The following is a 14,756-nucleotide window of genomic DNA, read 5'->3' as shown; positions in this document are numbered from 1 at the left end:
TTAATTATTTTTGGTTTATCTGTGAATATTTTTGGCCAAGGAGCATTCCTGCTTTCAAACCTAAAAATCTGCTCTCTTACTAACTCCAAACAAATAAAGATTGCAATTACACCAGCAGAATAATTTTCACAGTGCTTCTAAAATCTCTTTTTACTGTGGCTGGATGGCACATTCTGTTTCAGTGCTATGGCAGCACAGAAAGAGACACGGTGAATTAAGCTGCTGCACGATCAAAATTGAACCTTCTTTTTTTCTGTTGCAGTTTGAATGTCCTTCTTGGCAATGATGAATGTAGTTATTTAAGAATATAAGCACCATTTTTCTTTGAGTTTTCTGAAATATCTAACTGATCAATTTAGAAAGAAGTTTGAATAAGCCCTAAATAATTCTGAATGCCAGAGCAGTTCAAAGGCCCAATCAATGTTTGATGGCATTGGCTTTTTAGTGATGAATTTGTCTCTGTTCAGTCAGTTAAAGACCTAGTGGGGCAGTGAAGTGTGGATTTCCTGGGATACTGAAATCTTAAGAACACTGTTCCCACTTGCCATCATTAAGAAGGGGCAGAAACTCTTGTTTCTACTTTAGTAAGCCACTTGTTTCTTTCCTTACAAAATGTTCTTTATAAAAATTCAAGCTCTGTAAAACTGGGGAGAAATATCTGTTCTCACAACAGTTAAAAAAAGTGATTCTCTGTAAAACTCAAGCTGGGTAGCTTGCCAGACCTCAGATACAGGCAAAGACCTGGGAAGAAGTGAACCATGTGCCACACACTGCAAATTAGGGGCTCCATCTGACCCTGGTTTCTCAGCAAACTCCATGACTGATGGCGCCTGTCACTTGAGACTCACTGCAGGTACAAGGGTACTTCAGGAAGAAAACAAGATTTCAAAATACACACAGAGGAGAAAGCAGCAGCAATCAAACTAAAATGGTTTTCCTAAACCTTGAGTAATTAAAAATAATATAATTACATCATGGTGTAAGAGCATCTTTATATCTGCCAAGTCTGTGTCAGAGCAGTGGCTGGTCCCAAAAAACGCCCAGGAAGGAGCAAGGACCCTTCTAACAGGCAGAACTCGGTGCAGAGTGTGCTCAGGAGGGGCTAGCCTGGGGTTACCCACAGAATTTGCCTCTAGAAGGGCCCCTTTCCCCTTTGCACCTTCACGTGTGCACAGCACAAAGCCCTGCAGGCGCCTGTCCCCTGGTGCCACCTCTCTGATGGCCATTAAGGGCCCAGGGAAGATGTAGAGCTGTGCTACCAGGGGAAAATCCTTCCACTCTGAACGGTGAGCCAATGTTTATCTAGCCTATTAAGGGACGTCCAGCAGACTTAGTGGTGTCAAAGCTGTGCCCATGAAAAAAGGTCTTTCATATTACTGATAAAAATAGTTGTGTTGAAAGAATCACTGCAACATATACAATAGGTGCTGCTGAAAGATCTCCAGAAAAAGTAGAAATACTCCTGACACAAAGCTGCCCCTTGAAGGAGGAAGGCACAGGCAGCAAGGAACATTCCCACCAAATAAGTTTGGTTATTAATATTAAACGTGAAAGAACAAACTATTATTTTAATTCTTTTCTTTCTATTTTCCACAAAGGTTGCACTTGGTGCATTAATCTTCTCAGGGAAGTTTTTACGACCGATTGCCTACACACTATGAGAAGTTTCTCCATCCATTACTTGCAGGGAAACGGGTCCTGCTGTATAGGAAAATATTTGTTACATCTTATCAGGGTGACACATAATCTAACAACAATTACAGCAAGCCCATATTTTGTACTATTTCGTTTTCAACGTGAAAAATAGTTCTAATATTAAACCTGGGGTGGGTGGGGGCTCTAGTAACCAGTTGAATATTATAAGCTGTGATTTCCTTTCAATGCGGAGCAATGCCACACTGGATCCTGCTCTGAGGCAGGGCATACCATAAATCCAGTGTACGTGCCTCCCGTGCAGATGCCATGGGCTGCTGGTACCTGAAAGTTGATTCCTCCTGTTTATACACCAAGGGCAGAAATTGCCCTGTCTTTAGTTTTCATGTGGCCAAAAGCATTTAAAACAAAATTAACCTTTAGGGGAAAAACAGGAGATAGTCTGACCCAGCCAGGAAACCACCACTGTCACGAAAATTCAAGACTACACACATCCTGAAAACTTCCCATCTCAAAAATTGGTCCAGATGCCCTCAGAGGAAATAGCTTTTATTCCTTTGTTGCATTGGCTTTTACCATTTGAAATTGGGGTACCCACAAGCAGCACCAGGGTGAATGCAGCAGCTCAAAGCATGGCAAGAGTTTTGCTGTGGTCAGCAGGCACAAGACACAGGTGAAACCTTACCTCAGGATGGGCTGGTGTCACACCAGTGACCTGTTTTACTCCCTGCAGGGCCAGCAAAACACTTCCCAAAACATTTGGGAACCCTTCCTCTGTACCAATGCCTGCACTCACAGCTGGAGTGTGAGGTACATCAGTGTTCCTCAGGCTGGAAACACTTCAGAGGGGTGAAGATGATGATACTTTTTATTTCTTTTGACAGAAGATACCGTGGTATTCAAGAGTCATTACCAACAGGAGATTATTTTAAACTCCACAGTTCTCATCCAGTCTCATGATGCCCTGAAGCAAACAGGAGCTTTTCCTGCCGAACATTTTGGTTTCTTTGGAAGGAATGAACAAGTGCCATGCCCTGCACCAGCTCTGGGAGCTGGGTGTAAGCACACTATGGGATCTCAGTTCACAATTTGTATCTCTTCTGCCAATTAATAGCTGTGGAGCCTGTGCATCCACACACATTTTTAATTGTGCATGTCAAAGTGAGTCACTGACACCAGCAAAGCAACAGCACTGATATCCTGGGAGTTACAGCCACAAATTCTATTTAGTGGCAACATTTTGATAAAGTGAGCAGGCCAGGGAAAGGGCAGATTTTTTCCCCTTTAAACAAAAAAATTAAGAATGAATTAATTTTTATTACAAAACAGTCTAAACAACCTTCACTTGGGTTTTTATTCTGAGTGCCAATTAAAGATTTCCAAACAGAAGAGGACACTGTACCTTGTGACTGGGCAGCACTGCTGGGCTCCCAGCCCTGGCACTGCCCATCTCCCCTGGCTGACAGCCCCATGACTCTGCCAGGGGAGCCTGTGATGGTTTCTGGTGTAAAACCAGGCAAGCAAGGGTAAAGAGATCTGAGCACATTTCAGATTGGAAACCAGGCACAGGAAGGGGTGCAGGGACAGCAAAGAAGCCAAGAGCACACTCACATCTGCAGCTGATGCTTGCTTTCTTTCCCAAAGAAAGTTCAGATTCCTGAGTCTGCAATGAAAAGTGGGAAAATGGCACAACTTGAGGTTTTTCTGCCAGCTCAACATGGCCCCTGATTCCACTGATCACACAGATCCTGTCTGCTGTGGGAAGCTGGGATCCACAGGGATGTTGAAGGCAGCTGCCATGAAAGCAACACCCAGGCTGGGTTCAGGCAGCACAGGAGGGAGTCAGCGGGGGCAGCCCTGGCTCCTGGGCTTTGGGAGCACAGCGGTGCCAAGAGCACCAGGGCTGCCCTCACCCAGCCCCGGGCAGAGCTCCTACAGTGCCATGCAGGAGAGGGGTGGCACTGCACTCCCACTGCAAAAGCCATTTGCCTATCCAGGACATTTGTCAAGCAAGGACAAAATCAGCATTCCCAGAACATGCCTGATCCCCAGAACCGGGACACTGTCCCTGCAATTTTCATCTCCCTCCCAGTGCTCTGAGCTGCCCTGGCCAGGACAAGCTCTGCCCCACAGGGTGCTCAGCACTCTTGGTGTGTTCTGGGTCAGTGATCCATCCCCTTGGTGCCTGCCTTGCTGCTTTCTGCCCTGGGGTGTTATTCCCCCTCAGAAGCAATGGTGGTAGCCTTCAGGGATCAGCACTCATGCAAGGGACAAATCAGATTTTGCTTTCAGACAAATCTGTGGCTGCCAGGGAGCCCATCTGAAGCCACTGCTGCAGTGCAGAACAGCGAGACCAGCACTGCCACAACCCACAGACCACAAAACACTCTGGAGTCACGTGTGGAAGTGGAGACCTTGCCCAAGGACAGCAGCAGCTGCCCACAAAACCCCAACACTCAATCACAGGCCCCACATTCACCCACTGTGCCCCTGCAGAGGCTGCTCCCTCTGCCAGAGCTGCTGTGGGGTCCCATGGCACACACCTCACCCCAGGTGTGTTCAGGTAACTGAACTGAGCCCCAGAACACTGCAACAAAGATGAAGCAAAACAGAAAAGTTTTTTTAAACTGTCTAGTAACCTTGTGTGTGTCCTGAATGGGACATCTGTTCCGTTTTCAAAATCATCTTGGGCACTTGAGTTAGAAGTCTCTGTTCTTACAGTTTCATGCACTGCAGAAAATGTAACCAGACAAAAGCATTATTTACTCATTTTAGCAAAACACATCTGAATCTTCTCTGTGGGGTTTATATGAAGGGTTCATCCTTTGAAGCATCCTCTGAGGCTCCTGCTTGGACAGACCAAACCAACTGTGCAGGACCTGTTTCCCCTCCTCAGTGAGATCTGCACGGAGACCAGAGCTCTGCTTCCCTGTGTGAGCTGTGCTTGTCCATTCTGGGTTCAACACTTCCCTTTGCATGAGGGAACATTCATCAAGGACTGTTCTCCCCACCCCTTCTTATCACCACTGATCCCATCCATATGGCTCCCACACCCACCAACCACTGTCTGCAGGAGTTATCATCTGCTTCCATGGAGCAATCACCACTGAAATTCTGGAGACCAGATAGAACAAACTGCTTCTTTCGGAGATGCTGCTTAACCCTCCCTGCTTTCCTCCTGATCCTGTGGGATTTGATACTGCAGACCACAGAAAGCAGCACCCCTGATTTTACAGGCAACCTGTTTGATACAGATCTTCATATAATCCCCACTTTCATTGGGAGGAAAACAAAACCAGATGCAGATTAGCAAATCATTTGTAGGGACAAGACAGAGAATGAGAGAACAACTGCCAAATGCTAATGCTAAAGAATGCAAGCCCAGGGGCTTCATACCAGGGAGGGACTGACAACTGCAGAGCAGAGCTGGGCAGCCGGGAAAGCTGCTGAAAAGCACAGGAGACAACTGCATTTGAGGGCATTGCTTCTTATCCCTTAAATTAAAATAGGCGTGTTCCTTAAATACAATAAAATGAGCTCTTCAGTGCCTTTCACAGATTTGGGCACCTGCTGCTCTCCCCAGCCCCCGAGAAGAAGGCTGATGTGTCTCTTTTACACCTGGGGTGGAATAGACCCCCCCAAACTTCCCCAAATTTACAACACAGTTGCTTGGAGGAGCTGCTGGGTGTGCAGGGCTGGGCACCTGCAGTGGGACCCCTGGGCACCCCTTGCAATGCCCTGTGTCACAGCCCACACCACAGAACCTGCTGCAACTGAGAGGGCCACAATACCCAGAGCATCACCACACAATTCCAGAAGGCTTTAAGCATCCACCCATACACAGGAACACCTCACCTCCTCAGAAGACTTCAGGCATCTGCCCATGCAGAGTAACATCCCATCACTTCAGAAGGCTGCAAGTATCTGTTCTTTCTTGTTCCTCAGCCCAGCCTTTTATCCCCTCCTGCTGATGCCCTGCACCTGTGTGCCCTCTGCTCCCTTTGGTGGTTGGGCACTGCCCTGGGCACTCCACGGCTCGTTGCTGTCAGTGCTGCTCACCTGCTGCTCACAGCTGTGCCCACTGGGGATGATGAGGCTCAGCCACATCCCAATCACCACAAACTGTGTGCCTGCAGCCCTGGGCACAGAACATGTGGGCAGTTGCTCCAGGGAGCCCAACACTGCAGCTTGGTCTGAAATCAGGGATCCAGGGAGGCTTTGCCAATGCACAAGGAAGCACCGGAGCACCTGAGCCAGGGGCAGCCACACCACAGCCTGGAGATGAGGGCATCCTGCCCTGGAAGGCAGAGCTGCTCTGGGGAAATAGGACAGGTTCTGCGCAGTGCTGCTAATGGTGGCATTGTAGATTGAGCCTGGCTGACACCAAAGGATAAACCAGAGCGGGACGTGAGCAGGGCCCTGCTGCAGGGACAGTCACACAAGCTATAACCACACATTTCTTCCTCCAGGCTGCAGAGGTGAAGAGAGATCCCTGCCCAGCATAAATCCCCACACAATGGAGTCATTCCAGTTTATGCCAAGGACTCCCAGCACACGGGGCTGCTTGCCAGTCCCTCCCACCATGACCAGCTCTGCCATGCAGGAGGATGGTGGCTTTCAAAGCTGCTCCTGTTCACAGCTGGGCCAAGGATCCCTCTCCCTTCACAGAGGGGGCCCCAAAGCACTGAAGGCCAGGAAACATGACAACAACAGCTTCACATCCACTGCTGGCTCCCCACTGGAGGCACGGGCACCTCAAGCAGGCAGCATCACCTCCAACTTCACTTTTAGATTAATGTTCTTCCAAACTTTCCTTGGCTCCCCGTGCTCCCACTTTCTGTCACCCTTCTCATTACAGATGTATCTTTGCATCAAGGGAAGCGGGAGGAAAAATTGTTCTTTCAGGGTGACAGCTGAGCGAGGGCTATATTATTAAAGGTACCAATCATAGGTGCCGAGCTATCATCGCACGATGAATGCACTTGTCAGGAGCCCGGGGAGAGGGAGGGAGGCAGGCAGGGAGGGAGGGAGAGGTGCTGGGACAGGGCTCTGGCTCCCCCGCTCCTCTCCTCCCGCCTCCTGCTCTCCTCTCCTTTAATGTTGGCCACCTCTGCTCGCCTGAACTTGGACCTTCAGCAGCGACAATTTCTCTGGCCTCGACAGCAGGATTAATTTCTCCTGCCCTCAGCGGGGCCTCTGAGTGCGGTGGAAGTCCAGCTGGCCTGCTGCTGATAAGATGTACCTTTTGATTTGTTTTGTCTTTGATTGCCTTTTCTGTCACCTACAATGGCTGGCCGCCTGGAGACCTCCACATCGCCTGACTGACGGATCTATTTATCTGTAGGCCGCTCCCGGCCTCTCCTCCCCCTCGCTCCCTCCTCCCCAAACCACCACCTTGTACCACTGAAGTCCCGGTCTAATAGAAGCCGTGAAGGCTCATCCACCATAAAATACATCTGCCATCCTCCTTCTCTCCAAGATAAAAGCCTGTCAGTGTTACTTTCCAATTCCAGGCAGCTTGATTAATGGTGAAAAGCCACGGCGAGATCGACTTCTGGTTTTTACAAGCGCTGTCAGCCAGCCCAGGGTTATGCGAAACACACTCTTAGAAAACAAAACAAAATGAGAAAAGGTTGGGTGGGGAGGGAGAAGAGGGATGGGAAGGAGGGAGCGAGGGTAACCAAATCATATTAGGCTCAAGACTAAATAAAATAGGAACCTGGAGCCATCAAATACCTGTCAGTCGGGTGCAGAAATACACTCTGCAGCTCATTGTACCAAGGCAAATTATGGCAATAATAAATCATTGTTGAAGGAAGATTGTTGATAATTTTTTTTTTGGATGGTGGCATTCAATAGGGGCGCTGGGACACCTGCCACTGGGCTTGGAGCGAGAGCCAGAGCAGGTTATTAGCCTGTCACTCAGCCCTCCTCCTCACACCCCGCAGGAACCACAGGCACTGGGGCCGGAATAAAAAGTCTGGAAAGAGAGATATTAAAAAAAAATTAATTACATAGCTGAAATACTCCTACAGGAAAAAATAAAAAAAAGGGAGGGGGTCAAAAGAATTACAGCCCTCTTTGCAGGGCTCATTTTTGATAAAGAATATTTTACAGTGGCCCAGCCTAGTAGTGCTTCAATCACTCCATCTGCCATCAAGAGACAACCATCTCTAGGGTGAAATATGACTGATGGAGCAAGGTAATGCCACACTGGAAAAGTCTGGGAAAATATACAGCCCAGAACAGAAAGTATGGAATGTTCCTGAACCACTGAGACTGGGTTTGAATGGTTGGGAGTGGGGATTCTTCAGGCTCAATCCTATGACAAGAACACCCTGAAGTGTGGAGGTGTGAGGGCTTTGAGGGTGGATCTCTGACCCACAGTACCTCTCACAGCACAGGACTCTCTCTGCTATATGGGATTATCACCCACATCCAACAGGAAGCAGGACCATCCTCACATAAATCATTCACTGCAACATCTCTGCATCTGAGCTAAGTTTCCCATCTGAGCTGATTCACTCCAGTATTTCTTGGGCGATGAGGTTTGACTGGATCATGGGTCAGGGTGCACATTGCCTAACAAAATAATCCCATGTGCCTGCTTTCACCCAGCATGAGCAGGGCTCAACATCACTTTGTCCAAAGTGGAAGGTCAAGCTGATCACCACCTATCCTCTGCCAGTGAGGGGGAGAGCTGGGGGAGCTGGCAGGGTAGGTGTAATTTCCAATGACCTCACAAAGATAAACTCCTCTGCTCATTTGGAGGATCCTATTTGCCCATCACACTGGACAGAACCTCTGGCCTGGCCATGGGACTTCAGTTTATTGCCTGTTGAGACACCCAGCAGAAAACAGAACAGACTGAAGGAAAGGGCTGATGAACAAGGAGCAGACACTGCAAGGGAGGATGGCAAACCTGGGAGATACAAGGAAGAAGAGAATGGAAAATAAAATTCCCCAAAACAAGAGAGAAAGTGTGAGGAAGAAGAAAGAAAATCTAGAGAATGAGGAAAGAAAAAGAGAAAGGCAGAAATATGCCAAGAAAGGCAAGAGAAAGCACAACCAGAGGGAAGGAATAAACCCTCTGTGTAGCAGATGCAATCCCAGAGAAAGCAGGAGGAGAAGCACAAGTGAGATGGGATGTTTGAAAGAAGGTTGTGCATCACAAGACAAGAGAAAGGGAGAGGAAGAGTAGAAAGGTGAAATGGAGAAAGCAGGAGAAAGAGGAATCCCCTGGAAATGCAGCAGGCTCTCTGGCAATTTTCTTCCCAGGAAGCCAATGCCAGTAAACAAATAAAGGGTGGGGGGCAAAGAGTGTTGAGTAGAGAAGCAAATCCACCAAAACCTCAGGGAGAAGTTTTACTTCAAGTTATGAATCAAATCATGTATTCAGTTAGTATTAGAGACACCTTCTCGAACACACAATTTCCAAATTTGTGTGCATGGGGGACCTCAAACCCGGTACCCCTTTCATCATACTGCTCAAAACACTCGGTTCCCCCCAATTACCTCTCCAGCCAAAATCAGTCACAATTCACTGCCCCAAAGTTCTTCCTGCACGTATGTGGCGTCATTCCCGCATCACCCGGCTGTGCCCTGCCAGCTGTGGGGACACGGGGCTGTGGCTGTGCGGGACACGCTGGCTGCCTGGGCAGGGCACAGAGCCAGGTACAATGTCCCATTGCCACATGGCCCCACGGCCCCATTGCCACATGGCCCCATCACCCCATGGCCCCATCACCCACGGCCCAGCTCCCTCCTGTCTGTGCTCCACAGGCACCACCCGCACTGCACTTCTAAAATCCCCCAGACCCAGCAGTGCCAGAACCTCTGCGCTGTGTTGAGCCCTGGGTCCAGTCAGGGGACACCGACCCCACCTTTGACAGCAGCAGCATCGGGAACAGGAGGTGTCAGAAACAGGGAGGGCTCAGCTGAGAAAACAAACAAAAAAATAAATTAGGAACACATGGTAACCTGTGTAAAAATATATTCATTTTTGAAGTGATACTGTTGCTTCTGTACTCCACTACTTGAAAAGAAAGCCTCCTATAAAATGAATTAATCAATTTGAGTTGTTACATGTTAAAACAGGTAACTACAACTCTCACTTGTTGTTGGCCAGCTTTAATGTCAGTCCTTAATTTTGTACTGTCTTAACTCCATTGAAAGGAATCTATACTGAAATCTCACATTATTTTTTCTCCCAGCTAGCTCCTGAAAACCGAAGTTTTTATGTATCTGTATTATTATGGCTGGATGTAAGATCCACTTCAGAGCCACGAGATATAACCATGTTTTCTGTATACACATTAGCAATATTCATGCCTTTTATTTTCAATATCTTGTTCTCTCCTATTTTAGGAACAAAAGTATTTAATTTCTTTGTCAATGCAAGAATTGTTGCATGAGATATAATTTCATTTCTAACATGGCCTGAATTTTGACAAGTATTCCATAAATATGATTATTTTCCATGTGTTATCTAATTGCACCACACACCATTTTTCATCATTAGACAAGCAGACAAAGTTTAGTTCAAATAACTACAGGAAATATTGCACTTTTCCTAAGAAACCCAGAAGTTTTCCTCCAGTCACAAGATTTTCTCCACTCAATAGCTGACTTAATTTAAAAAAAGTATAAAATTCAGAACTTTTTTTTTGTAATCTCTCTGCTCTGTGAGGCTTGAATGTCACGAGCATTCAAACCTGGCAGCCTGTTCCTTACTAAACCAGACCATGGGAGCAAGATCATGATGAGCTTTGGACCAGGCTCAGAGCCCATCACACATCACTCTGTGATCACACAGAGATTCTCGTGTGCATGTGGGGAGAAAGGCAAAGGGGTCTGTGGTGGGGTCACCCTTTTCCCTGGCAGGGAGCACAGCCCTGTGCCAGCCTGGTGCAGGGCACTGGCTCAGCAGCGTCACTGCCAGCCCGGCCGGCTGTCGGGAGAGGCAGACAGAGATGGATGGCCAGCACTGCCTGATCAATAGACCTTTTGTCCAAGCCTTTATCACAAACAATAGCAGCTGCAGCAATCCAAAATATATTTAGGTAAATACTGGGAACTAGCAAGCCAAGTGCTGCCGCAGGGGCCAAAACCAATTCCTCAGCACCACCTTTGCTGGGTCCCAAGTGGGGACTGCCAGGACTCTCAGCCCTGCTTCAGCCTGTTCTTTTTTAACCCCAAAGCTCTCCAGGTCTGAGAGCTGCACGTGGTTTTCCAGAGCAGTGACTGCAGGAGTGATGTGTTCAAACTCAGTATTAATGTAGAGAACTATTGCAGCAGCTTTATTGAATGGCTCCAGCCCCTCTGGACATCTGTATTGTACAACTTGGATACAGGTGATAGGCACCTAAGATTACAGAGACTGATAACTATATATTCCTAAAGGGTCCTGTCCCTCTGGATAGATTTTTTTAGAGGATGAATTTGCTTTGTCCAATCCAGAAGGCAGGATCTTGCCAGGGCTATCCACACATCTCATCAGAAAAACCAGTCAGCTTCCCTCACACAGAACCAGAGCAGGCAACCCCACCCAACCAGGGCTAGGGCAGCAGGAAAGCACTCATCAAATGGCATTTAAAGACCAATGGAACACACATATATAGGAACAAGTGAGAAAATAAAAAAAAATTACATCCAGGAATTGCTAAGCCTTTTAGATAGAAATATAGCAAAATTGTTTTACATGGTCAAGTGCTCGTGCTGTTGTAGGGTGAAAATAAGTTGTGTGAAGCTCATCTCACACCCTTGAAAGGTCATGTTGGTCAAGGTCACAAAGCTCCTGTGCCCCATCAGATTTGGCAGCCAGTGGTATGAGCCTCTTGTGCCTTCCAGCAGACAGATGTGTGTGGTCAAAGCTCTGATGCACAGAGAAGAAAGGCCACCCCTGACCTCTGCTGCCCATCTCTCTGTGCATTCTCCTGCTCCTCAAACCCCCTGGCACTTCCTACCCCTGACAGAGGCATTTGGCAAGAGCCACAGGTGCTCCTGCCAGAGAATTTACAAGAGAAAGGCAAAGCTGCTCTTTATTGCTGCAGTAATGGCTCTGCACGGTAATGGAACGAAACAGCCGCTATTCGGATGGCAGAGGTACCTGCTGAGGGGCTCCAGGCAGGGGAACAGGGTGCTCCCCAATGTGTTTGCATTTGCAGCAGCACATTATTATAGAAATGTGAGGTTTGGACTGTCTAAGGTCACTTCCACTTCAGGACTGAAGCTCTGACATGAGAAATACTTGTTTTGTGCAAGAACCTCCCAGCTCAGATCCACCCAGGGAACACAAGGAAATAAAGTGGAGGATTTTGCTCAGGTCTTTCAAGTTGTGTGTTGGAGCCTGGGCTAAATGAAGATGTTTTTTCTTGATGATTAGAGGGTGCTGCTTCATTATGCTCACACAGAGCTCCCTGAGCTGAAGCAATGTTACAGCCTGCAGGAAACTTCATTATGTCTCCAGTAACACCTTCTAGAACCCCAGCAGCATCAATCTGTCACCTCTCCTTAGGTAAAAGGTCTAGATTGAGTCGATTTTATAGCTACTATGTTTAACAACCAAAACCATAGAGAAATGGTTTTGTCTTCTCTTATAGTAAAGGTAAAGTGTTAAACTTGATGAATTGCAGGCACTCAAAGCTCTGATCACCATTTAATGGATTATGCATAAAGGAAACATTCTTTGGAGAAGCAGAAATATGCTGCAAGGGTGAAATAATATCAAGACTGTGATGCATCAGCAATTCTGCATGAACAAAGGAAAACATGACCATGATGGCACAAGGACCACTCAATTTTCTGACCCTCATTCTCCTACAGGTGTGAGCTCACTGCTCACACACTGATTTTGGGCTTAAGTACAGCATTAAGGGTATTGTTTCATTAATTAAGTGTTGATAGTTATGTTTTAAAGACAGCTACTTTATATACATACATGTGTGCAGTTTGGATCTGCATTTCAGTTAACACTTCTGGTTCTTTAAGAGGCAACATCAGTGGAAGAGGCAAGTAAAGAAGTGACAGACATTGTTTGAGCCAGGACTCCTGTAATGATCAGCTCTAGGACTGAGGACAGGTCCTGTCCTGCTCTGCAGCTTTTTTTTTTTTCTTTTTAAAAGTGGGAGGGTTTTTTCCCAGAGTGCACAATATTGGGAACCAAAAACCTCCATGACATTGTAATTACAGCCAGCACTCACAAAAATGAGAGCTCACATGCAGAAGAAACAACTTCTGCAACACAAATAACAGATGAGAACCCACTTGATAAAAATGGAAACACTTTTAGTCTGTTTGCTCTGCAACTAGAACTCTTCTCTTTTCACATGCCGTATCCCTGTCACCATTCCAGTTTAATGGATCCTGTGAGCTTCCAGCTATCCTCTACAAAAAGGTAGATACCTATGTTTAAACCCAAATAAAAATGACTTTGATGTACCTCAGTTGCAGAAAGTAGTGTCACACTCCCTGGTTTGTGCTACTGTGTTCCATCACTAAATTAGATAAGTCTTATCCCAAATGTTGGCTTGTTTCTGCCAGCCTGCTCTGCTTAAGTAATGGGAAGCACTGAGATAAGAGACAGCCCTTTCCTACCTACTTGAGGAAATAACCATGTCCCCCCCAATAAATCTCTCCTCCTTTCAAGAGTCACTCAAAGCAAGGGGGGTAGGTTAAAAAAATGCTCTCCTAATAACTTAAAAATCAACAGTTTAAGCTTTATCCTCAAACATCCAAGATAAAAGTGCTTAGAAAAAGAATTAACAAACACACTTTTGTATCTTACAAGTTTCTACATCTGCAGAGCACAAAGAAAACTTTGGACAGTGCTAAGGAAACATGAGGTCAGTGTGGGATACCAAGGTTAAACAAATCATTGATTTCTATAGCAGACAGGTATTCTGGGCTTGTCTGGCAGGGGAGATCCAGCAGGCAGCTGCCCCTCTGCATTTTAATCACCATCCACAGCCACACAAAGCACTCACAATTTGTTGTGGGTGCTCTTCAGAATCCTGGAGCACAAGAGCATTTTCAGATGCACTGATTTTAGGTGTAGGCACATCATGCCACCACATCCCAGCTTCATATCCCCTCACTGCCCCTTGGCTCCTGCACTGCTCCTTCCCCCAACTCCTTCATGGCCTCTCTCCACACACCCTCCAGTTACTCCCTGCAGCTGAGCTCTGTAATCCCACATCCTTGTGTAAATGACCCTGTTTGTGGCCACAAGGAGCCCTTGCTCTCCCTGCATTAGGCACAGTTCTGCAGCCCTAGGGAATCCAGCAGCAACAATTTCACGTTCTTGCACTGCCAAAAGATGAAGCTATTTAAACAAAAATAAAAATCACACTTATATAGCAAAGTTAATCAGGCAGAATGTTCTGCTCACTGTACCTTGTTCCTGTATGTCTGGAGCTGCCTTCTTCTTTCATAGATCTTCACATCACAGGTATAAAGAAGAGACACGTTAGAGCTGTAAGAACATCAGAGAGCTTCAGACACACTGAAGATTAAAGTAGATAATACTCGCCTGAGATTTCAGATAGCTAATATTCCCCAGCCGTGCTCACACCATTTTTGGAACCATCCACTTTAGCCTTAATATCTAAAAGGGGAATCTGGGATTTATGTATGTGCCATGTATCCTGATATTCTTCAAAGCAATATAAAAATATCTGAAAGAGTTTTTCAAAAATATGTATCCTCACTGTTCTATTTTTTTCATTCTGTTTCTGTTCTAGTTGTTCCCTCTGTTTTAAGCTCCCAGGTATTCCTATTTCTGAGATATTGGCCCAGTCTTCTTGTTCTTCAGCAAGAAATATCTCAGAGCCAGCATCGTGTCTCTGACCTTGACAGCCCCCTCTGTGATGACAAAGTGTATCATGTCTGTGCTCCCTCAGTCTCCAGCCTGTGTGACACAGCTGCCAAAGGAGGTGCCAATTGTCAGGGTATTTCCTTTCTGCCAAACGCTGCCAGCTTGGCTGGAACCACGCTGGCACTGGCCAGAGGATTGCTACAACCTGGCCCACAGAAGAGTTTCAATTTGAGCAGATCCATCCAGGAGCACATTATAAACCAGCAGCTTAAAGTCTAGCTGACTAATT

Source organism: Melozone crissalis, unplaced genomic scaffold, assembly GCF_028551555.1.
Source record: "Melozone crissalis strain CALT ecotype California unplaced genomic scaffold, PUWL_Pcris_2 ptg000029l_1, whole genome shotgun sequence".
Taxonomy (NCBI): Eukaryota; Metazoa; Chordata; class Aves; order Passeriformes; family Passerellidae; genus Melozone; species Melozone crissalis.
The sequence above is the reverse complement of the archived record's forward strand: the minus strand, read 5'-3'. Positions refer to the sequence as shown.